At 35.2% G+C, this 27,173-nt stretch overlaps 1 long non-coding RNA gene across 2 annotated transcripts; it reads left to right on the forward strand.

Moving 5' to 3' along the window:
* Positions 1–1,475: 1,475 nt before the first annotated feature.
* On the forward strand, positions 1,476–21,757 carry LOC147380529 (uncharacterized). 2 transcript variants are annotated; one of them, XR_015175272.1, is made up of 4 exons: positions 1,476–2,380; positions 20,860–21,027; positions 21,278–21,349; positions 21,476–21,757. It is a non-coding gene; the product is annotated as an uncharacterized LOC147380529 (long non-coding RNA). The 2 variants fall into 2 exon arrangements; XR_015175273.1 differs by having other exon boundaries at positions 20,860–21,012.
* The last annotated feature ends 5,416 nt before the right edge of the window (positions 21,758–27,173 follow it).

Here is a 27,173-nt window from a genome sequence, read left to right on the forward strand (position 1 = left end):
TGACTCCACTCTCATACCCGTCCCATACCACGTATGAGCTTGGTGGTCCCTACCGTACATCCCAGGATAGTGCACCCCTTCGGATGATGTGACTGTAAACACCCCATTTTTGTATCCGCCTGACTTGGCGATCCGTCACCCGGTTGCTGTGGATTCCTAATGATGAGCGCAAAATAACTCAAAAGCTTGCGAGAAACCTCTTTCCAATTCTCTCTATCTTCTAATTTCATTCACCTCTTTCTCTTGACTACGTGATATAGAATTACGCACGCTTAGGATCGTTAAATCTTCCACTCGACTTAGCAAGCACGTACACTTAGGTTCGCTACACATTTGGATAATTTAGAGACCTCGCTACGCTAGGAAAACATGACCTCAAGACTTAGAAATAATCACATTGCGACTGAAAGAAACTTCACGCCAAAATTCACTAAAATTGACAAAAATCGAAAAACAATGACAAAAATACCCTCATGAATTTTGGACCTCTGAAAAATCTCGAAAGTACCTTCATTGCATTCAAAACATGATTTTGAGTCTAACGAGACCCAAATTGATGAAATCAGAGAAATTTATGAAAAATTACAAAATGACCGAATTGCCCCTCAACATCCAAATCCGATTTAGAAACCTTGACGCTTAGGAAAACGCAATTACAAAATTAAAAAAAATTCAGAAAAAAAAACTCGACTAACCAAAATTAAATTAAAACTTAAAATAAAAAAAAAAAATCAATTAAAATTCACAATCAAATAAATTCAAATTGAAAATAGCCATTAAGCTAAAATTAAAATTTAAACAATTTAAAATTTAAGATCAACTTAAAACTCAAATTAAAATTCAAAATTAAAATTCAAAATTAAATCAAAAATAAATTTAAAATCAAATTAATGACTAATTAACCAATCCTAATTAAAATCCAATTGAAACCCAACTAAAACCAATCAACAAATTAAAAAATCAAAATTCAAGTTTAAATTAAACTCAATCGACTAATCAATATCCAAATCAAAACATAATTAACCAATCGAATTAAAATCTTAATTTAATCAACCAATCAAGATCGAAAAATGAAATACAATTGATCTATCAAATTAAAATCAAATCAAAATTAAAAATTAATCCAAACCATCAACCAAAATTAAAAATCGAAATTTAATCTACCAATATGCCACGTGTTGTGAAGCGTGAGATCATGATCCCATTCCTTCTAAACTTTAAAAGAGAGATATTCTCTATTGGTTCGATCAAAGAAAGAAGCAAATAAAATAAAATAAAGAAAAGAAAAGAAAAGAAAATAAATTAGATACAAGCATCAAAAAGGAAAGAAAGAGAAAGTTGAAAAAAAAAGAAAAATAGAAAGTTAACTCTATAAAAAGAGAATCCAATGTTCTCTTGAGGGGAGAGAGATTTTTTTGAACCCATAAAAGAAAGGCTGACGTTTTAACATAAAAATAGCAAAAGGAAAGAGAAAAAACGAAAGGGAGCAATGAAGAAAACAGCAAAAGGAAAAACATAAAAGGAGGTTCTCCAACTAAGCAACAGAGCTTCTTCTTCTTCCATAGGCCAAACCCCTTTTTCTCAGCTCTCTTCTTTCTCTTCATTAACCACAGTATTTCTGCTGCAACTTTACCCTTGCTGCAACATCATTAGTCGAACCCCATTGCTGCTGTTACAACGTCCCGTTTCGTCTCTCTCACAGCCATTGTTGTTGTCCCAACGTCCTACCTCACCTCTCTCATTCCCCTCTACTCATTCTTCACATTGCAACCCTCCATCTCACTCATTCTGTAGCTACGTTTTTAAAGCTTTATCACCTTCATCTTCTTCACATAGCAGCCCCCATCTCAAACCTTCTTCCTCCTCTATTTTTTCGGCCATTGCAGTGGCTGTAAGCAGCCCCATCCGTGGTCCATTAGTGGCCCCAAATTCCCTCTAAAAGCAGCCCCCACCTTGAGCCATTGACAGCCCCAACCTTGAGCCATTGACAGCCTTCTGTTAGCAGCCCCATTAATAACATCTCTCAGTCATCTTCGTCACGTTTTTTCTCTCAAATTTTCAGCTTATAGATAGCCCTCACTGATCACGTTCCTCAACCTTTTCCATCACGTTTTTTACAGTCCTACTCATCACGTTTTTACAGCCACGCTGCCATCATCTCCCTACATGCAATATAGCCTCCATTAACAGCCCATTCCTAACGTTTTTACGGTCTCAAACACATCGCCTTATCCCTGCACCAACGCCCCCAACAACAGCGGATCACCTCCTTCATTCTCTCTTCAATGCCCCATTACATTGCAGCCCATTAGCTTTGTTCTCGTCGTGAAAGCGATCAAGTAATTCTGAAGGGATCCACGCAGCCGAATTTTCGTCGGTGGTAAGTTTGCTTTGTTTAATTTTTTTTATTTATTATTATCATTCTCCTTAGATCGTCATTTCATGTGTGGATTTTTCATTGTGAGTGTTAATTCTGAATTTGCATATTGACTTTTGCGTATCGGAAGTTCAAATCTTTTTTTTTTTTCTAGAAGGAGTGAGTCAACTCGCTGTTTTGGAGAGTGCATCGAGTGGGGGATTGAGACTTCACGTGATAAACGTGTGAGCTCACCGATTTGTGTGAGTTAGAAGCTTAAAATCAATTTTTTGTTTAATATAAAATGGGTGTGAGTTGACTCGACGACTTTGTGTGCACATATGAGTTCAAAATTGATTTTCTTGTTAATAATGGGTATCGAGTTAACTCGCTGACTTGTGTGCATTAGATGTCTAAGATTGATTTTTTTTATTTTGCCATGCGAGTAAACTCATTGATTTGTATGCACATATGAGCTTAAAATCAATTTTCTCTTTAATATGTGCATGAGTCCACCCATAGATTTGCGTGTATGTTGGGATTTGGAAATTGAGCTTTAGTAAAGTTACCATGTGAGTTAACACATTGATTTGTATGCACACATGAATTGAAAATCAACATTTTTTAATAATATTGCCACGTGAGTTAACTCAATGATTTCTATGTGCATTGGAATTTCGAAGTTGGATTTTTTGATGAAATGGGCATGTGAGGTGACTCACTGATTTTGGTGGACATTGGGAAGGGAAAATATATCTTATGTTTCAAAACGTTGTCAACGAGTCAACTCGCTGATTTGTGTGCATGTGACAAAAATGGGTTATTGAAAAGATCATAGCTTGCTAATTTGGGAAACCCAATATTGACAATTCTCTAACTTGGAAAATCTTTTTGTAAATTTCTAATTGGGAACTCATCGTATTTGGAAATTCCAATTTTGGGAAGTTTATTTCTAATTTGGGAAATTCTCATATTTTCATAAATTCCCAATTTAGGAAATTTCAAAATTTTAATTTAGACATTCTATGAGTTACCAAATTAGAGATTTCAGATTCACGATTTTCTAACTTAGAAAATTTTCATAAATTCCTACTTTAGTTAATTCACAAGATCTTCACACATTTGGATTTGTAATCGGAATATCTTACCACGTGAGCTTTGAAACATGATCTAGAATTTCAGCTTTTTCAAATATTTCTATCTTTATGCGAAATTCGAGATTATATGATATTTGGGGAATATTGGCCTTGGGATTCATTTAACATATTCGACATAATTTGATGATGATGGTGACGATGATTGGACCATAATCTTGACTTTAGTCTCTACCTGTTGACCGTAGGACAGTTTGGATCGTAGTAGAGACCGATCATCTCGATCGGGCGGGTTCGGTGCCTAACACCTTCCGAAACCCGTAATCTGACCTCTTACCCATTTCTCTGATCTGTGGACCGACCCTATCCATTTTGGAGTTATTTTTGGTTCCTAGACCTAAACTAGGTGGCGACTCCTTACTCCCTACGAGTCCCCAATTTATCAATCGGACCCCTATCCACAATTTGGTGGAAAACGGGTCGAGGCAATTTCAATTTCAGTGACGCACTATCCCTCAGGCATTTACAAACCCTTTAACAGCTCACAAAATAGTTACGTATATGTATAGTTTTTTTTTTATTTAAAACAAAAGAGAAATTAACAAAACAGGGTTGAGAATGGATATCTAGTTCCTACCATGCAACTGTGGCCACCCGGCCTAAAATAAACAACAGTACTCAGCGCATGCGCTAACATAATCAGAAATAAACATGCAACCCTTTCATTAATAACCTGGATATCCTTTCACCAACCTACACACAACATACAATGTAAAATGTAGACATCACCCCTCGGTGTGATTATGATATTTTACCGTTCATTCCCTTTTTTCATTCTCTCGACATTCTCACTTTTCATCTTTTCAAGTCAACCATCCATTTTTAATCTTTTCAAGTCATTCTTTTGATTTTTCCATTGAAACCCATCAAAGTTTATTAAAAAATAAGGTCCCGATGATGTACGAGATCAAAGCTGCTAAAAATAAGGAAAGCTGGTGAAAATTTGGCTAAGTGTCAAAAACTCAAATTTTCAAAGTTCTCGAAATTGAAAACGGATTTTTCGAAATGAAAGTATCGATCATGAGATTCGATACTATATAATTTTTGTAATCTAATTCAAAGGAACGTGAAAGTTATTTTATTTTGAAAACTTGTCGAAAACGTCGAAAATTACGTTTTGTTCTTGAAACCAAAATTTGAATTTTGATCCTTTGAGATTCGGATCTCGAAACCATTCCCATTGTTCCGAAATGGGGGGTAAAACCTTAATTTCATTAAAGAACTTAAAGTAAATGGAAAGTAAAAATTAAAGAGGACATTTACTTTAATGTTTTTAATGAAATGAAGGGTGGGTAATAGTGTATAGGAAATGGGGAGGTCAAGGCAAAAGTCAGAACGCAGTTCTGAAGAGAGCTGTTTCTGTCGGTGGCTGAACCATAGTTCTGTCGGTGGAACCGACAAAATACTCATCGGCAGGTGTCGGTGGGACCGACTGCATCTGTCCACAGAACAAAATTTTCGGCGGCTTCTTGATTTTGTCTGTGGCAGAAGCCTCATTCTATCGGTGGGACCGACAGAATGCCTTCGACAGGTGCCGGTGGTACCGACCCTTCCCGCCTACAGCCTGAACCTCACTCGCGATTTTTGGATTTTTCGATCCCTTCTTTGGGTCTTTGTTCCGTTCTTCAAACCATTCAACCCACCCACGAATTCAATGTTTGAAACATGAATAAAACACATTAAATCTCTATTCCTAGTATGAATTTCAATTTAAAACGAAGATCTCTACAATTTAAAACAAATAATAAGTTTTATGGAAACAACCTAAATGCACATTTTCATAAATCTAAAGTTACCAATAGGAAGTGAAAGTCCCCTACTTATTTGTAGACGCCAAAGGTGATAAACTTGCCCAATGATCAATGTTGGTGGTGAAGAAGTTGGTGTTGAGTTGAGTTTGATGCAAAGTGAGCTAGGGTTTGCAACCCCTTTTGACGACGACACTTCTTTGCTTCCACAATGAATGGTGGACCTAACTCTCACTCGATGGAATCCTCGATGAAGATGTGTCCAGATTCACTCGAATCACACGACTGGATTTTGATGTAGGATGGGGAAAATAAATCGTCGTAGCTGACAACTTTGTCTTCTTCGTCGAAGTTCAACGGTCCTTCGTTCTTAACGAATCTTGAGGAGAAGAGAATAGAAACTCTAGATTGAAGAAAAATCTGAGTTTGGGTTCTTTGGAGAAGAAAGAAAGTGATTTAAAAGAAAATAAATTTTCTTTTATAACAAGGGCGAGGGCATACTTGTAATTTTCTTATTATTTCTAGTTTCTACCGTAACTTGACTATCCGGACTCGAAAAATGACAAACGAGTATACCGTTTCGAATAATTTTTTATTGCGGTCCTAATGGTGTGGTTGAATCTTCCTGATTCTCACTCTAACAAAATTCCACTATTTTGGGGTCCCACTTAACGCGAAATTCGAGGATTTGTCAACTTTTCTATCCGAACTTGAATTCAAGCTTACTTATAAGCTAAGGTATATATTTCGATAGTTTTGAAACTAATGGAGAAGTCTATCTTCAATAAAAACGATCTTCAATGCCCCTAGTTTGGCAGGGAACATTACACTGGGGATAATTGAACATAATTTGAAAATGAATGCCCCTAGTGTAGGGGGGAAACTGTACTCTTTAGAAAAATGAAGTGCCCTTATTATGAAAGTTTGAAATCCTTGATAACCGCAAACGCAATAAAGGTTTAACTTTTAATTTTGACTTTTTATATTGAAGATTTTGAGTCAGGCTCAAGAAAACAAAGTATTTTCTTTTGAGATTCATTGTAAAATCCATCATTTTCCCTCTTGGTTCACTTGGAGAAGTAAAATTTTTTCAGATCAATCGTAGATGATGCTCGTGACTTCTGAGTCTTTGCTTGGTTTAAGTTGGGTGTTGAACTTGATTATTCGGACTTTATATGTTTTGGCTTGAACCATCTTTTAACTTTTCAACTCTATGAAGATTTTCTTCTGTTTTTCTTTGTTGTTTTAACTTTTGTATAGATTGTCCTTTCGGGTTTTGAAACTAGTGAGCATGCTCTAACTTTTGCCTAGATCACCTTTTAAGATTTTCAATCTAGCGAGCTTTATTTTCTCTTTTCTTTGCTCTGATTGTTGCCAATACCATCCTGTAGACATGAGAATGTTCATCTTTAAACTTCAATGCTACGTTGTTTGGAGTCGCCACCATTCTTTTTTGGAAATGGGTGTGAATCGGCACCCGAATCGTTCTTTTGAAAATAATTTTTTTCATGGCATTGTAGTGACTCTCAATCATGGAAAAGGTATGGTCTACCTAAGATCTAAGTAAGGGGGTTCGGTTAGAGAATGGGAAAGGTGTTAAGCACCCCATTCTCTCCACCTAAGGTGGTTACCTTGAGATTTGACCATTTTTTGAAAAGATTAACATAACAAAATTGCATGAAATGCATGGAGTGGGTGTGTGTACTTAGTAAATATGTACCTCTTTGAAATAAGATTTGATATTAGTGTTGACATGAGAAATATCCTATGGAGAGAATATTCTATGAAGTCAACACACTTTTGCATGAGTTGAGATGTTGGTTTAGGATTTTAGAAAAATTCTATGAATGGAATTCCCTTAGATCCATAACCTTAATGTATGCATGCTTAGCTAGAAACTTAGTATTTTAATCCCATCAAGAGAGCTACACAATTCTTCATCATGGCCAAACATGTGTGATGTGTGTGCATAGTGTACATAATGATGCATGATATGAGAATGGGTCAAAAAGAGCTTCAACTTCCATCCTTTCGACCAAACCGCCTCAAGCATTCTATGCTTAAGGTTGAGGTTCAATCTACTCGGGATGAATGTGGGTTCTCCGTTACATCCTACATGCTTCTAAAAGTATTATATGATCTTTGATTTTTTAGTAAATAGAGGTGAGAGAATAAGAGTACTTTTGAGAGGATGAATAGGAGAGTGACATGTGTAAAGGTGGAGTGGTAAGTAAAAAGTAGATATTGGTTCATTTGTAAATAACTCATAAAGCAAGGGTGGAAGTGTATTTTTGAAATGGACTAATGGGAGAATTCCATGTATGTACTTAAAAATTCCCACCTTTTGAGGATATGATTGGAAATTTTCTCAACTTTATAAATTATTACCAAAGACCAAAGTATCTTTTTAGTTTGACCACACCTTTTGAGAAGGGCATTCTTGAATTTTTACAAAGGGGGAGTTGACTCACCAATTAGATAATGCATTGGGTATTGAAGGCTTATGAGAGATCAACATGTGTCATCTTTTGAGAGGGTGTGAAAGAATGGGCTTAGAATGGGCTTGGTATTGGGCTTAGAGAATGGACTTCATTTTGGGCTTAGGTTGGGTTAGAAAATAGATTTAGGTTATGGGTTTAGAATGACATTTGGTTTTGGGGTTAGGTTGGGCTAGGTAATGGATTTGGGTTATTGATTTTAGAATGTCATTGGGTTTAGGACTTAGAGAATGAGCTTGAATTTAGGTTAAAAGATGGACTTTGTTTTGGGCTTAGATTTGGTTAGGGAGTGGACTATGATGAAGGTATGGGTGATGGAGTTAGGGACAAGGTTGAGTATGCAAACTATATGACATGATGCATGTATGCATGAGAATGATGCCACGTGGTAATGTGAACCTGTACTAGGTTTGAGTCCTTAGTTGGAATTAATTCGAGAAAATTTGAGTTTTCCTAACGGGTTCGTGCAAATTGGGGTGTCTACACGTCATGTTGGATTTTCAACCTTGCGAGTTTTCCTTAATTTTTGCCCAAGTCGCCCTTTTCGGGTTTTCAACTTAGCAGGCTTTTTATTTTTTATTTTTTTATCATTTCTGAACTTTTGGAGTTACTGTCTGATCATGATTTACTACCTTCCTTAACTTTTTCGCACAGTACTTAAGAGGACTTTTATGGGTAGGATTAGGACTGGACATAAAAAAAAAGGAATTTTGAGACTCAAAAACCCAAATGTCCATTGTGTGACATTTCCTTTTAAATTGTTTTCTTTTTTCCTTGAATTTTCTTTCCCATTTTGGATGATATTTCTTTTTCTTTTGAATTTTTTTTTCTTTGTCAGGAGATCTATTTTTTTTATTTTGATGTGGTCGGGCCTGAAGTAACTCTCAGGTTGCCTACGTACCCCAGAATTTTGGGATTAAACCAAAACGTAGTTCGAATTTTTACCTCTCTTGGGTTAGGTAATTAGGCTGAGAAATAAAAAGCCATAATTTTTTTCTTTTTGTAAAGGCTGCAAAAGGGTTAAGAAAGGATATATTGAACTGGGTAATAGGAGAATTGATTCGGTCAAAAATGACCTCCTTAAATGTAGTACTGTTTGATTTGGTCAAAGTTGGTTGGTTCTGGTAATTCGATTCCATCATGATCTTGAAGCCTGATAGCTTTTCCTAGTAATATTTCCTTGATGATGAACGGACCTCCCCAATTTGGTTTGAACTTCCCTCTAGGGTCAAAGATAGGTGCCCGATTATCTTTGATTACTAAATCCCTGATTTGTAAATGACGAGCCTTGATCTTTTTGTCAAATGCACGGGTGACTCTTCTTTGATAAGCTTGCATGTGGTACAAAACTTTAAGTTATTTCTTTTCAATCAAGTTTAGCTCTTCATACCTAATGATGAACCTAGTCTATTTTTTGCAATTGATTTTCCATCCAGACCTTGAGATATGTGACTTCCCTTTCAACTAGTAAAACTGTTTCTGTACTGTAGACACCCCATTATTGCATCTGCCTAATTCGACAATTCGTCACCCAATTTTGGTGGATTCCTAATGATGAATATAAAAGAACTCGAAGGCTTGTGAGTACCACTTGATTCGTTCCGTTTCTAGTCTTTTCATCCTCCCTACTCGTCACTACTCGACCTAGAAATTTACGCACGCTTAGGATCGCTACATCTTACACCTGACTTAGCAAGCACGTACGCATAGGTTCGTTACACAAATCGATAACTTAGAGACCTCGCTACGCTAGAAAAATATAACTTTAGAACTTAGAAATACTCACACAGTGACTGAAAGAAAACTCACGTTGAAATTCCTAAAAAATCTGTAAAAATCACAAAAATGACGAAAATACCCCTCATAAATTTTTGATGTCCGAAAAGTCTCGAAAGTACCTCCATTGCACTCAGAACGTGATTTCGAGTCTAACGGAACCCAAATCGATGAAAACAGAGAAATTTAAGAAAAATCGTCAAAAATCGTAAAAATGACCAAAACGCCCCCTTAACATCTAATTCTAACATAGAGACTTTGATCCCTAGGAAAATAAAACTCAAATAAAAAAAAATTAAACCAAAATAAAATTCAAATTGAAAATTAAACTAAAATCCAAAATTTAAAATTAATTTAAAATCGTAAAATCAAATTAAATTTTAATACAAAATAAAAATTACATTTTCAAGAAACCGATTAAAATACAAAATCAAAATTAAAATCAAATTGAAAAAATCACTCAACCAATTAAAATGCAAAATCAAATTAAAATTTAAATCAATCAACCGAATCGACCAACCAAAAATGTAATTAACAAATTAAAATCCGTTCGATCACATTTAAATCAAAATCGAATCACCCAACCAATTAAAATGTAAAAATAAAATCGAACGATCAACCAATCAAAAATCAAAATCAAATCAACCAACAACCAAATTATTCAAATTAAATTTTAATCGAAATTCAAAATTTAAAATCAAATACAAATGTAATTTAAAACATCAAATTAAATTTCAAATCAAAATTTGAAATCAACCAATCGAAAGTAAAATCAATTCATCAACCAATCACAACTCCACGGCGGAGAGTTACTGTAGTACGAGAAGTATAGGATCCCCCTCTCTCATTCTTTTAAAAATAAAAAAATAAAAAATTTCAAAAGTCCCCACGTATTCCACTCCTTCTTCTCCAACTTCTCTCTTCACCCACACAACACTCACGTCGTCACCCCCCTCTCTCCCTCTTTCTCCCCACTATCTCCCTCTCTTCCTCTCCCACCTTTTGATGAGGAATACCATTATAAAAGAGAGTGGAAGCAACGAATTAAAGGGGGACATTTTTTAGCTTGGCTGCCATTGAAGGAAAAGAAAAACCTGCAACTTTTTTCTCTCCATTTTAAAAATCTGTTGTGGTCTCCCTCATCTCCACGTTTTCTTCTCTAACATTTCTTCCTCTCTCTACCTTGCACCTCTACCCTTCCCTATCTTCTTCCTCTCCATAAATAAAAAAAAAAAAAACGTTTTTTGGGCTGCCTCCATTAAAAAACAGCACCCATTCATGTCCAAGAAAAATAAAAAGCAAATTTTCTCCTCCATTAGCAGTCCCATTTTCAGCATCATCAACATCACCATTAGCAGCCCCATTTACCATCACTAATATCTCCATTAGTAGCCCTATTTTCAGCATCATCAACATCACCATTAGCAGCCCATCTACCATCACCAACATTACCATTAGCAGCCCCATTTTCAGCATATCAACATCACCATTTCCAACCACATTTTTCAGCTCTCTTACCCTTCACAACATCACGATACATCTATGTGCTGCCTAGCCACCATCCTCTCATCATTTCATCACATTAACACCCTCATCACATCAGCCACATCTTCCTCATTTCATTGGAGTAGTCGTCATCTCCATCACCTCATCACATAAAAATCTTATCGTAACAACCATATCATCTTCTCTATCACGTGTTCCCACAAATTACCATCGAATTCACCGTGAAGAATCTATACTACGACATTCTCCATCAGTCGTAGTAGTTGACACAACAAGTACTCACACATTATTTTGAATTCTTTGTTGAAGGAATCCACGCATCAAAAATCATCCGGCAAAGGTAATTATTTTTTATGTTCATTTTATTTTATTTTATTATTCATTTATTTATTTTTATTATTTTTTCTTCATTTTTTTATTGTTTCTTCTGATTTCGTATGCATCCGAATAGATACACCGATTTTTGGGGTAGGCGTGACGCCATGACAATTTTTACAATTTCAAATTATTAGTGGATCGATTCACAAATTTTGTTGATGAATTGATTGGTTAATTTGTTAACATCAAGATAGTGAACCGGCTCATTGTTGATATTTATTCGGTTGATTTGTCGATTTATGATGTTATTGGGCCAACCCGCTAATATTGATATTAATCAACTCACTAATATGTGGATTAATTCATGAACTTTGGTACACGTGGAGGGTAAAGAAATCGATTTTTTTTGCTTATCAAGATTGGTGAGTTGACTCGCTGATTTTGGGGCCATTGAAAATGTGAATCGAATTTTTTTTTAGAAATTGTACACGTGGGTTAAATCACATATTTAACACATGTGGCAATTTTTAAAAATAATCAAAGATTATTTTGATTAACAAATTCCGAGTCGACTCGCTGATTTTTGATACATTGGAACTTTGGTTCGATTTTTTTAGAAATTGTGCACGTGGGTTAAATCACATATTTAACACATGTGGCGATTTTTAAAAATAATCAAGATTATTTTGATTAACAAATTGCGAGTCGACTCGCTGATTTTTGGTACATTGGAAATTTGGTTCGATTTTTTTTTAGAAATTGTTGCACGTGGGTTAAGTCACATATTTAACACATGTGACGATTTTTAAAAATAATCAAAGATTATTTTGATTAACAAATTCCGAGTCGACTCGCTGATTTTTGATACATTAGAACTTTGGTTCGATTTTTTTAGAAATTGTGCACGTGGGTTAAATCACATATTTAACACATGTGGCGATTTTTAAAAATAATCAAAGATTATTTTGATTAACAAATTGTGAGTCGACTCGCTGATTTTTGGTACATTAGAAATTTGATTCGATTTTTTTTAGAAATTGTGCACGTGAGTTAAATCACATATTTAACACATGTGGCGATTTTAAAAAAATAATCAAAGATTATTTTGATAAACAAATTGCGAATCGATTCGCTGATTTTTTGTACATTGGAAATTTGGTTCGATTTTTTTTAGAAATTGTGCACGTGGGTTAAATCGTCAATTTAATACACGTGGCGATTCAAAAAAAAAAAAATTATTATGATATAAAAATTGCGAGTCGACTCGCTGATTTTGGAGAATTGAGAATGCGAATCGAATTTTTAAAAAAAATTTAGGATTCTTTTGATTAACAAATTGCGAGTCGACTCGTTGATTTTGAGGATATTGAAAATTTGAATCGATTTTATTTTATTTTTAAGCACGTGGTTAACTCACCGATTTAATACACGTGGCAACTCAAAATGTGTGAGTTAATTCACTGAATTTAATGCACGTAATGGTTCAAAAATCGAATCTCTTTGATAAAATATCGTCAATGAGCCAATTCACTAATCTTATATACGCGGCATTAAAATCGATTTTGTATTGTTCAAAATATGATCGAATTAATCCATTAAATTTTTGTGTCATGTATGCCTCATTAAATCATGTAATTATTTTAACCGTAGGATTTGTTTAATAAATCCGATGCAATTTGATGATGATTGGACCTTAGTTTGACTTTTAGTCTTTGAATGTTGACCGTAGGATATTTTTGGATCGCAGTAGAGACTGATCATCTTGATCAGGCGGGTTCGGTGCCTAACACCTTCCGAAATCCGTAACCTGACCCATTACCCATCTCGTTGATCCACGGACCGACCCATATCCATTTGGAGTTAATTTTGGTTCCTAGACCTAAACTAGGTGGCGACTCCCTATTCTTTTAAAAATCCCCGAGATACGTAGATCGGACCCCTAATCCGCTATTTAGCGGACGGCCGCGGGGGTCGAGGTGATTTCATGTACCCCTATAGTGTGAATGATAACTTTTTGGACTAATCCTGGTGCGATTGACACATTTTCTTGATGATTATTTTGAGATATTTTATTGGCTGCTTCAACCTTTCTTTTAGTTTGAGAACATAGGTGATGATTTGTGACGTCGGATCATAGAGTAATAACCTAAGCTTTGATGTACAACCCATTATCAGAGATTGATACCGCTTAAACTGTTTCATTAGTCTAAAAATGGTAATCCATTCTGGGTGTTCTACCATTTTGAGAAGTATAGCACTGATACATTTTATAATATCTTCCTTGATCTCATTTTATCAAGCCAGTACCTAATCCGTGTCAGATAACACCCAAGCTTGTACATAACATATCTTCATAGGCCCACGCGAACAAATCTTTTGAAATTTCTGAGAAAATTTATTATCCCCTTGTGTTCCTCTAGGGATAGGATGATTTCTATTTGAATCTCTTTAGGAATTATGTTCTGTTCCGAGGTCAATGACCTTTGCTTTCTTGATTAAAAGTTGAGCCCGACCCTTATCTTCATATTCAGGAGAGAAATCTATCTTCGAAATTAATTCGTTAATGCGCTCGAGGTATTCAAAAATTTTCTTTATCCAATCAAATTTAGAAGGGGTGACAGACACCTCTATAGAATTGACAAATTAACTTGACTCAGTAGAAAAATAGTAGACTCGATCTAAAGAAAACATGATATTAAAAAATTGGACTCGAGTTAACTCAAATAACTCATGAAAACTCAAGACAACTACCCACAACGGGCTTGCTTAGGACTGATGATTGAGACATTGCCTACAACCAATAGATTGATGCACGATAATCTTTAGGGGACAACTGGGAGGCTATTTCTAACTGTTGACTTGGTACTGACGTTTGTTCTAATTGACCGGACTTACAATCCTAGCTAGTTGATGAATGATTGAGCTTAGGTGCAATGATAACGTTTAAACCTCATTGAAGGTGAATTTAACTAGTTTCGATGCTACCCCTTTAATAACATTTTATGAATCTTGAGATTCTATTGGATTCTGTGCACCAATCCATTAAACAATTCATCAATTCCATGATTATTCAGAAGGAAAATAATTTTATTTCACTCTTAAAAATGATTGAAAAATAATGTTTTTATTGAATAATAATTTTCACAAATCTGATTATTTTTTGCTGTCATTTTGATAATTTTTCAAGGTTCATGCAAAAAATAGATTTTTGGTAAAAAATATATTTCAAAATTTTTTCATGCAAAAACAGATATTTTGTAAATAATTTTTCCTTCCTTTTCTTTTCTTTTGGAAAATATTTTTTTTGAAAAATATTCTTCTTCCGAAAAATATTTTTCTTCTTTTAAAATGGGAAAGGCTTTGACTTCCATTTTGATTTAAATGGCATGGCCCATCAAGTTCGTTAGATCGAGATGGACTGGGTTATTGCTAAAAATGAATTCTTTATGGGTCGGTACACCCATTTTAATTTTCAAAACAAAATTTTTGATCCATGAGGACAATCATACATTCTGATTTCATAGATCATATCATTCACATACATTCATCAATCACAAAGTCTCATTCAATAAACAAACCGGGAATACCCATGATAAATTCGAGTCGTGACCTACAGGGAAGGTTTATAGACTTGAAGCTTACTACGTGCAATGCATTTTTATCTGGCCACCCTTGCCCAAGTACACCTATATACTTCTCGAGCGTATTCAATCAGATGGTACGTGGTGACTTGTTTTGATATACCGTATAGGTGATAATCTAAAACTCCAACTCACTTCTCTGAAGTAAAAAACAACCAATTTGATCCCCAGTTGAGAAGTGGCGCACAATACTGAGCAAGTGCCCACTTAAGTACCTCTCGTCTAGAATAGACGTAGTCTATCCCCCTCGTACAGTAGGGTACAACGGGGTAGGATCTCGCTTAGGCACTGATTTTGACCAAGAAGTACAATTGATGTACTTGGATTATCTTTTATATACCTATGGGTACGAGTCAAGAGTTGTAGCTTTCATTAATGGTTTGGCATCCCACGAGGGGACCGATTACGTACTAGTACCACGTTGACAATCGGGACATGTGACTGTATGGCTCACAATAGGTCCAAGGCTCGGGTTGCTCCAGCCTGGGTGCATCGATATACCTTTCAGAGTCACCTGATCAGACGGTACTGATGCCCCAATTTGATATACCCTAAGATACGTGACTAGAGTTGTGATTTTCATGAATGACGTCGCATCTCCGAAGAAACCGGGCCACGTACTAGTGCCACGTTGGCTATATGGGACGTGCAAGTGTGCAAAATAGTAAACGTGCATGTGATGTGTGTAAAATAGGGTGGGGTGTACCCGTGGCCTTTTCAAATAGATCAATTCATGGGTCCATACAAGCAAAGGTATTGAACCACACAAATAAATGCATACAATAAACAAGAAAGATTAAAAACCATCCATATGGTTCAATTTGAGATCAAAGCACACATCTACTTGCATATGTCAATTTAGAATTATGGCAAATCAATAATGAATATGGCATAGTAATTGATCAGATCTTAATCATTGCTACAAGCACAATTTTTTTATCTAAGCCAAAAGGATTTTTTTTATGTTTATTTTTTATTTTTTATTATGGTCCAATCGAGGATCATTTTCGGTGATCTCAACCAAATTGATATTTCAAAGAATATTAAATTAAGGATGGGATGATAAATCATCAATAGAATAAGTTATAATCACCCTTTAAAAAAAATTGAATTTTGTTTTACTAAGCAACAAACAAAAACGTCTCTTAGCCAAAATTGATTTTGAAAGCAAAAGGAATTTTTTTTTTTAAAGTTATTACTAATTTAAAAAAACTAAAAATATATCCTAAATTTTTTTTTTGTTCTTCTTCAACACCAAAGGAACCTACCAGTAAGTTCCATCAATTTTTTTTATTTTTATTTTTAAAACACACTTATACAACCATCACACCTTCTTTTTCTCTCTCTTGGAAGAATCTTATTGATCGAGTTGGATCCGGAATCATTCATTAGATCTGTGATTATTGTTGAAGATCTTAACCTATGAATTCACCTTCTTGTGTTGCTCGGAAGCTCCACACAACTCAAACAAATTCCGGCAATCAACCGTTGAATTTGTTAGCAAACTAATCCCCATTAATGTAATTTCTCCCGAATAATCCGAGATTCTAATTCTTTTGCCAATCAACAACTTGATCTAAAATCCAAGTAAATATGAGAATTAATTCAAAATTCTTGATCACTCAATCCAAAACCGCAATCAAATTGTAAGTTGAAACAAGACATGGAGAACCAAATTATATAAATGATAGATTTGTTGAAAACTAATTTTGACCTCAGTTTCTATCCAAAACAATCTTGAGGTGATGATAATAAAAAAAATCAGCAATTTAAACAACAGATCTTATACCCAAAACTAATCTCTCCATCGATTCAAAGGCATAAAGCTTGAAAACCTCGATCTAAACATCATTTGCCAATAGATCTCCCGATCCGATCACTTAACACAATCGAAAGAAGGGATCGGATGAGAATCTACTCGTAAAACCTTCAACAATCGATCCAATCAAGTTTTATTTACTCAAAGGTTAATCAACATATCTAAAATGCATTCTAAATTCCAAAGCCTTGATTTCATTCAATCGGAAATCGAAAGATCTACCAAGATTCGAGCTTTAACTAATGATAGATCATAATTTCGTTGAAAAGATAATTAGATCGAGCAAATCGATGAATAATCGACAGATCAAAACTTTGCAATCACGATTCTTCAAGCTTCAAAATTTGATCAAATCAATTGATCCATATGACTCTCGTATGAACGATCAAGAGAGATCAGAAAGAGAGAAAAAGAGAGATGTCTCTCTGCTGCTGCACTCTTCTTTCTCCTTTGAGAAGAAGATAAAAAGTAGAAAACATGCTCTTCTGCTAACGGCACACCACCCATCACATTAAAAGCATTAAGGGGTCAACCATTGAAAATGGATTTTTACTGGGGACACACCACCCTAAAAAATAAAAACAATAGGTTGCTGTTGACAGAACCTCAAAAACAAAAAAAAATTATTTTTTTTCCTTTTTCTTTTTTTTTTCTTTAAAAAACAAATAAAAAATGTTGTCTCACACCAGTCATCAAATAAAAAAAACATTGCTGTTCCTAACAGCAATTATTTTATGAATTAAAAAAAAAAAAAACAAATAAAAAATGTTGTTGCACACCAACCATCAAGTAAAAAAACGTTGTTGATCCTAACAACAATTATTGTCAAATGCCAGATCAAGCACGCACCTAAATTTTTAATCAAAATATACTTACATGTGTAAAAAAAAATCATGGTCCAATAACTATTATCACATCCTCAATAAGACTATTCCTTTGAAATCTCGCATTATTTAGGGTCATTCCGAATGACTTTTGATTGAACCATAAAAAAAATTGATAATATGCAAAAGTAGAATATCCATAATCCAAATACACAATCAATAATTGAATGAAAAAAAGGATAAAAACAAAACAAAATAAACACGCAAACTAATAGCTAGAAATAAAAATAGTCTAGGTTTTTTTAGCAATGTTCCCTTACTTGGGGTTTTTCAAGTTTGATCCTCAATGGTCCCTAGTGGAGTCGTCACTAAAAGCGTCCTCGATCCGTTGGGTGTACGGATCCGCTTTTGACCTTTGAGGTTTGGGAGTCCCCACCTAGTTATTACGATTTATGAATCGAATATAGACTCGAAACAGATAAAAACGATTAATTTCCTAAAAAAAATACTGAGTCCGGAGATCACATTATGAGGTTGGAAGATATTAGGCACCAACCTCGTAATGTGATTCCCGATCTCTACTTATCCCAAATAAAACTACATTACTAACAAAAGACCTAAATAAAAAAATAAAAGAAATTTACCTTCGAACGCAACGATTTTATTCCCTCAGATCTGTAGAACCGCTCCTCATACAACAGTCCTCGCTTCGTTCTGTTATCGGATTCGCTTCAGATCTCCAAGTTGAGGTATCTTCTTCTTAGATCTATGAGTTTTCTGATTTTTTAATAAATTTCAAGGTGTTTTGGAAGGGTTTTGGAGTGTTTTTTGATCTAAAATTGGGGTATGGATGTTAGGTAAGGAGTTAGGACTTCAAAATTAGGGTTTTGGGAAGGTTGGGAAGGCTTCTTAACCTACTTTTTCTAAGATTTTCTTTTTGATACCAAAAGAAGTTGTGGAGGTTCTTATTTATAAACTTTTTTGGGTAGAGTTAGTGTTTAATTAGGTTTCCTTCAGGATTTTAAGTAGGATTTTGACTTTAGTCTTATGAGATTGACTTAGTCTTTATTAGTGTTTTAATTAGGGTTTTGACTTTAGTTTTATAAGATTGACCTGATTAGATTACATTAGGATTTTAATTAGGATTTTGACTTTAGTCTTATGAGATTGACTTGATTAGGATTTTAATTAGGGTTTTGACTTAAGTCCTATGAGATTGACTTGGTCTTAGGGTTTGACTTAAGTTTTACTTGATTGACTTGACTTTAGTTTTTTACTTTAGTCTTACTTTATTGACTTTAGTCTTGCTTGATTGACTTTAGGATTGAATTTAGTCTTTCTTGATTGACTTTAATTTTTTGGAGAACCTCCCTTTATTTTATCTTTAATTCTTTGAGCCCCCAGATGGAGTGGTCTTTTAATAAATATCTAAGCAACCATCAACAATTTTGCCTGAGAGCCTGATTGATCGATTTTTTTGGTTCAAAATTTTAAATTAATTTTATTAATGTTTCACTTTACATTATTTAATATTTTATTTATTAATTTTGAAATTTTAAAATTTTTAATTGAAAAATTACCGTTTTGCCCTTGAAGAGAACTTTTGCGTTTCAAGTCGATTTTCGATGTTCCAGGATGTTTTACAATCGATTTTTCGTAAGGAATTCAATGGGAATATTGGTTTGTATCATTTATGAAATGTTTTTGGGCGAAATGGTCGTGAACTTTCTGAGGCGCATTTTCGTAATTTTGTTAAATTTTGTGAAAATTGGCGAAATGATTTATTTGATTTCGATATGTTGTTTTATGTATTTGAATGGATTTTTCTAAGTATAATGTAGGCTCTAGGAATGTTTTGAGATTAGGGGTATTTTGATAATTTGATCATTTTTTAGTGATTTTTATCGTGACGCTTCTTTTCGTCTAAAAAATGATCATTTCTAGGCTTTTGGGGTCATATTTTCTTAGCGTAGCATGGTTTCTACAGTTTTGTTCGTTCGAGATACCTCATCCGAATTTTTGAAACATATCTAGTAATAAATAAAGCATTGGAATAAACATTCATCATTTGGAACTGTTGCGATGGGGTTGACGAGTTGATTAATCAGGTGAATGCAAAAATGAGATGTCTACACCTGGGCAGCAGTTTCAACTTCTTCATGGGTAAAACCTCATGGAAGGTGCACTATTCCATTTTTGTTAGCATGGTCATCTCCAAAAATAAAATTTCAGAAGGGTAGTTCCTATAACAGGTAATTTGTTTTGCGATTGTGTTGTATGTACCTACTTGTGGCATCGTACCACTCATTCATAGCTACTTTAATCACTCTAAAAGTTTTCACTTGACTATTAAGATTTTATTCACTTGTTAAAAGTAAGGTTGGGGTGATGGCTAGCATACTAATGCTCCAAGATTCTCTGTCATTGAATTCTATTTGGGTGGTTTATGTTGTGATCACGGTGTTGTGATGAAAATTTAGATGATTGTCACCCATCAAGATACTTGCATTTCGTTTTTTGTTTTTTTCGTTTTTGATTTTCCAATTGTTAATCCATGCAAACATGTTGTGCATTCATTGGTAGGCAGTGTAAAGAGAATGTCTTGTGCTAAGAAAAAATTGAGTCCAAGAATTACAACTTAATTTCATTATATTTCTGAAGCATGAGTTAAGTCCACAAACCTAATGTTGGAAATCATTTTTTTTCTTGGCTTTTCGTATCTCATAACTAGACTAAAAATCCATATACAGTCTAAAAGTTCTTTTTTATTTGTGAACTAGCCTAGTTGTGGGTTGCGGCACACTCTAGAATGATGATTTATAGCATGGTTGCTTCTTTTAGAGGTGCGATTCAATCAGCTTGTGTGTAATGTGAGTCCATACCTATTGTGTGTACATAGTGGGACTGCTTAATTATCTACATTCATCCTACTTTATTTCTGCTATGGAACTCTACTATAAAAAGCCTATAAAATAAATTCATCCAACTCCTCTTAGTATCGAGAAGCACCTCTTCAAAAACAGTCTTATAGTCCCTATTAAGGCATTGAATTTCGATTTCAGTGTCAGCATAAGAATGAAAATATTTCGATAAATATAACAATTAACATTTCGATTTCAGTGTTGGGGCTGTTGTTAATAGAGATGAAATAGGGACTACAAGTTATTGTTGGGGCTGTTGTTTTGGGGTGTTAATGGAGATGAAAAGAAAAGACTGCAGGTGCTATTGTTGTAGGAGATGAAGGAGAGAAGGCATTGAGAGGAGGTGTTCCAAGAGGAGGTGTTGAAAAGAGGTGAAGAAAACGAAAGGAGGTTGCTGTGATGAGAAAAAAAGAGAAGATGAAGAAGAGAAACAGAAAGAGGAAAATAAGAGGTACGTTAATGGCAGGTAAGTTCTTGTCTTTTTTCTTTTCTTTTTGTCCCTGTTTTCTCTTTTACTGTTGCCATCCAAATAAGAGAGAAGGGAACTCTCTCTCTTTGTTGTCATCTCTACTACTATAAGAGAATGAGTCTATTTTATTTTTTATTCTTATGTTCAAGCCTTGTACATTACATCCTCCTCTTTTTGGTGTTATCTCTTCCTTCCTTCTTCGTTTTATGCCTTCTATCCCTTTTTTTTTTTTTTCTCTTTCTAGCAGAATTAAAAGAAGAGGGTTTCCTACAGCCAAGGTTCATATTTGAAATCGACGTTTAGATTCCCATTGCCTTTGGTACGTGTTTTCTAGCCAACTCTTTTGGGTTCAAATATTTATTTTTGGATTATATTTTTGTTATTATATATATATAGAAATAAGATAATCTCACTAATTATAGTATTATGTAATGATTCTAAACAGGTGGAAAGTGATCGGCTCAAATTCAAATCTAAAAAAGGGAGCATTATTTTTTTCAACATTGAGAAGTGGGTGCCCAATGCATTTGATATGTGTATGTCTTAACAAAATAGTTAAATAACATAGTATCAAAATAATGACATCTTCGTAATAGGGCTTTTATTTGTAAGCATGGTTGCTTAAGAGTATTGATGGTGAAGTACTTGGTAATTGTGTAAATTATGACTCATTGTAACTCTTTTTGTGTATAAATTAATGTGATAGAGAACCACAATGGTCACTATTTGGGGCTATTTTGACCGTGGGTAATGGGTAAGTAGAAAAAAAAATTAAAAAATATATATTTTTTTTTAACTTTACATATCAATTTATGACCACTTTAGATATTGGTTTGTAACCGATGCCTAAAATCTCAAACTTAGTACATCAGTCTTATAGACATATGATTTTAAATCGATGTCTAAGGTATTTTGGTATTAGTGCGTTCCGTTATATAAATACATATTTGGAATTGTTTTTAGCCGTTCCAAAATATGAGATTTGGAATGGCTTACGCTTGTTTAAACTCATTAACGATGCCTTGATAAGAGACGGTCATTTAACCATTTCAGACAATCTTAGGAACGGTTACAATCTGTTCCTAATTTCCATTTTTGTTGTAGTGAACCCCAAAGATTTGGGATAAAAAATGGTGGCTCTGGATTTTCTATAGTTTTTTAGGTCGAGCCCTTTCCCTTGGGTGACTACCTCTCCTAAGCCGCTTGATTTTTTATTCTTATAGGGAGGTTTGGAGGATTAGCCATTACTCTTTCTTTAGAGAACTAATCTTAAGTTTGTTTTTCTCTTTCCCTATTTTTTTATTTTCATGTTAGAACCTTTAGGTGGTACGAGTATCTTTTGAAAAACTTTATTCAATGGAGGAATGGACGTTAGATCGAGAGAGCTTCTAGATTTTCCAATGTAAAAGATTCCAACTCTATAAAAATCATTAAAAATGGGATTTTGAAAGAGGAAGAATACATTGGTGGGCTATGTCCTTGGAAAGAAACCTTATACTCTTTCTCTTTAAGTCTTTCAATCTTACCAAATTCTTCTTTGTAAGTTTCAATTATATTATTCATATTTTCAGTTTTCTTTATCTAAGCCTTCTCCCATGCAGACTCTGAGTCATCAAGTTGGGCCTGGAGAAGGGCAAGCTAGTCTTCGAGTGTTTTTCTTTCTCCGTTTCCTTGGCCTCCAACTCTCTCTTGACCAAGGCAATCTCTCCCTCTGCCAAGGCGAGATCCTTCCTCGCTTATTCTAACTCAGTCTTCATAGCATCCATATCACCCTGGATCTTCAGAGAACTTGACGCAACGACATCCCTTTCAATTTGAAACTTTTTCACAATCACCTTAGCATTGTCATGATCGATAAACATCGTGTCCCTTGATTGACCTAGCTTCGCTACGCCGTGCTAAACTTGAAAAGAGAACAAAGGTTAAAACTTGGCAAATAAACACTAAAAAGAAGTCAAGGGAAATTAAGAAGCTCACTGTAGTCAAAACTCGAAAAACATCATTGAAGAACCAAGCCAGGTTGTCTGCGAAATGTTTATTAGTAATCACAATGTCTCTCAAAAGATATGACGATTCAAACATTGCTTGTGCAACTCAGGAGTTGGGTTAGTGCGGAATCATGGTCAGTGATTAGTCAGCCATGGATGGGGAAACACCATGGGATGGTCAGGGGGTTGTTTTCCCTATGCCCAAACCCATTGGTGGAAGTCGAGGCTTGGGAAGGATCTGTAGGGGCCAGAGGCAGAACAATAGTAGTAGAAGTAGGGATTTTAAGGTGCACGACGGGCCTAGTATTAGAAGGCCGGGAGTCGCTACCCCTCCTCAACCATTTCAAGAGAGGCTACTTGTCTTCTTCATTATCCACTTCGAGGTGGGAAGGAGGTACTTCTACCACCTCATCATTGGAGGCGTCAAAGTCAATGGCTAGTGCCGATCAGTTAAATCGGAGGGACATATTCTGTAGGTTGGTGAGGAGAGCTCGGTCGTCTCATTTGATCACCTTCTATGCAAGAATCAACGGGCAGGAGAAACTCGATGATTTGATGATACAACTCCAACTTGGAGAGTAGGTGTCTAATGACCATCGAGTCGCCGATGCCCTTGTCTTTGCTCGGACCTACAATCATGAAGAGGGAAAAGTCAAACCTTAGAAACTGAATGAAAAATTGTAAAAGTTGAACGGTGAAAACTCACTGAATCCGTTGAATGAGTCAAATGTGAAAGGGGGAAGCTCGTCCCTAGTTGCGCTCTTCCACCAACCAGTCAATTTTATCGGGAACAAAAATCACTCCTTGTTCGAGTCAAGAACCTCAAACAAGGATGGCTTCCCTCTCCTCTTAGTTAAGTAGAAATACCCTTGTTTTTTAGGACATCTCTTTAGAGCAAATTGAGCCTTTATGTCGAGGAGCTCAAGCTGAAGACCTTTTTCCAGTCGAGCATTCATTTGCTCTATGGCATAGATTAAGTAGTAAAAATTATCGCTCATTTGGCATGGAGTCCTCCGAAAAAAGTTTAAGACTTCCTAAGTTAGCCTACTTAGAGGAACTCTGAGGCCAGCCTTAAACTGCTCCCAATATACCACCATGGTACCTTGGGGGAAGCTTTGAGAAAACGAGGGCTCATCCGTGAAAGACGCGGCCACGTCATCAGGGATAAGATAAGTACCGCTAATCTCAGCCAGTGGAGGGCATGTGGGGGAATAAGTCTTCCCCCTAGCCATGGAAGAAGAAGAGGAAGAAAATTATAAAAAATTTGATGAGAGGGATAGGGTCTTATTCTCTAACCTCATGATCGAAGGAAAACATTGGATGTGGAGCTTTGTTGAAGAAGACTCGCTGGTGCCGAGCTAGTGAGAGCATGAAGGCAAGAAGACAGAGAGCTGATGAAGAAGAGTAGAAAGTGAAAGGTAAAAAAAATGAAATATGAGAAGGAAAGGGTATTTATAAGCCCCAAAAGCCTCAAGATGCACAATGAATGGAAGGCCTAGATGCACTCGAGAAATGAGACAATAATGAGTAAGACGACGCATTGATTAGCTTTAGAAACGAGACGAGATGTATGAGCACATGTGCGAAACCGACCAAAGTCGAAGCGTCACGTGTGTACGGTGCATAAATGTGCCGCATAACAAAGTAGTTGGATGCACGTATTATGGAGGAAATTATTTAGAGCGTCGCCTTGGAAGTTCGAACGGTTGGACTTCAAGTTTAATGCTATTAATGAGAGCCTATCCATCTGCCACCCAACAAGAAATCGCCACACGTCCGCCATTAATTATGATGTCTTGGGGACTCGCATCATAACTGTTTGCATATCAAATGTATGTCCTAGCCTACCCCAACCATATGTATATTTCTGATTTCAGATGGATTCTTTACCTGTTTTACAACAACAATAGTTTACAAGTCTAGATGTCCTGACCATATTTCTGTTTTCTTGTTTAGTTACACTAGTGATATATGCTAGTTGGGTGATATGAATGGTTAGTGGAAAGGTAATCAATCTACGGATTTGTTAACCATACTAACACTTGCCTAACATTAAATGAAACATAATAAAACCACAAGACCATAATACTAAAAAATTCGAGGGATTTAAGCTATATAAGAAATTTCTGAATGGTTTTAAGGATCATCAAATTAGAACTGAAATGTTCTGACAGTGAAAATTGGACCAAATCCGTCAAGAAACATGCATGGATTAATGCCTCAACGAAGATGGATATGAATGGATTGACCACCAAATCCGTCAAGAAACATACATGGATTAATGCCTCGACCAAGATGGATATGAATGGATTGACCACCAAATCCGTCAAGAAAGATACAAGGATTAATGCCTTGACCAAGATGTATATATATACACACATAACAATGCAATTTTTACATGTATATATAACCCACGTAGATGATAAACCAAGACAAAGAACATGGCTTGAGGTGGTGAGAGAAAATGTAACAAACTAACAATAATGTAATATATGGGTTTTGACAAAATTGATTGGAGGAATATGAATTACTTATTGCTTTGAACTTCTCCCGTGCAAGGGCAAGCAATCTTCCAAAATAGTGAGACGTACTTGCCAAAGACAACTCTCAACTTATAATCACTACTAATTCCCCAACCTAGTAGTTACCTTAAAACTAAACATCATGAAGTTGAAGCGAAGAATCATTATGTTTTTTTAAAAATTATGCATTTTAAAAACGAGGGAAAAAATAAGTCTCAAATATTCAAATTAAAGGTGTCATGCCTGAACCCACAACCTCTTGGGTGATTCAAAACATGAATTTGTTTAATAAGACACTTTCATGTGCAAAGCTAGCAAAGACTAAATCCATCACGCCTTCACTCATTGTCCAAGGCCATTTGGGATTCGTTTATGATGCCTAGATTCCTAATTAAGGTATATATGTTGTTGGTAAACACAAATCTTCGAAAAAAATTTCTTTGAACTCTTCAAAAGCTCTACTCATATGAAAGAACATTTTCAATGTGTAATGCTTTGGAACCTATTCTTCCACCAAAAGTAGGATTTGTGAATTCGACATTATATTAAAATCACCTATAACTAAGTAATTGTAATTTTTTCTTAATAAGAATCATAATGGATTATGTGCTTATGATATGCATTGCATACTTGTTGACGAGACAGTATTTATTTTTAATTTTATAGTTTCTACAAATAAAATGTTAATTGGAAATAGTAGAACTCATAATATATACTAGTCAATCTCTCGTAAGGAGTTGAAAATCCATTATTGTAGCATAAGTAGTAGTCCATTAAATTTTGAATGTTACATGTGTCCAACATGGGTACTTTGCCCTTTCAGAAGAGTCCATGAAACAAAGCTTACAGCCTTCACCCAGCCAGGCCTAATTGTTGGAGTTATGTACACTGCTTATGTTGGACCCAAATTGACAATCACAATAAATTAGAACAGAATGACAAGAACCAGTGATGGGATCTAACATAAATCCCTTTTCATGAAACAAGAGGTGCTTATATGATAAATCCCTTGCCACACACACCAAAAGGTCGAGTAATAAAAAATTAAAGTAAAAAACTAAACAAGAGTGAAGTTGCAAATACCACACCCAGGGAACATTAGATAAATTTTTGATTCCTTTCAAGGAAAGATGTTTCCAAACGAAGATAGGAAGATTAGAGCCAATGGTGATTCAAGAAAACCCCTTCCATAATCCTTGCACTAAACACTCCTTAAAAATTCATCCAAATTTATAGATTTCCTACATGCAGATTTTCTAAACGGGCTTCTAGGTTTCTACTTTGGTGAGTTTAGATTCTAAAAAGGGTTCCTAATTAATAGAAAGGATCGGTTTTAGGATGATTTCGAAGAGTCTGTTTGATTGCATGGAAATCTATAGACTTATAAATTCATGGGAAAATGGATAGAGTGGAAAAAATCAAATTTTGTTGTTTGATTGCATTGGAAAAATACAAGGGAAAAAATCAGAGAGAGAGAGAGAGAGAGAGAGAGAGAGAGAGAGAGAAGGAGAGAGGACGAGGAGGGAAGGGACCGATGATGGTGACAATGACAGTGGGGTTGGAGGCTAATAGGTCAAAGGGGAAAACAAGATGACTATTGTGATTGGGACATCTCTCACTTTACAATTGTGCA

Source organism: Akebia trifoliata, unplaced genomic scaffold (genome assembly GCF_017979445.1).
Source record: "Akebia trifoliata isolate Shusen 1 unplaced genomic scaffold, ASM1797944v1 Contig01329, whole genome shotgun sequence".
Classification (NCBI taxonomy): Eukaryota; Viridiplantae; Streptophyta; class Magnoliopsida; order Ranunculales; family Lardizabalaceae; genus Akebia; species Akebia trifoliata.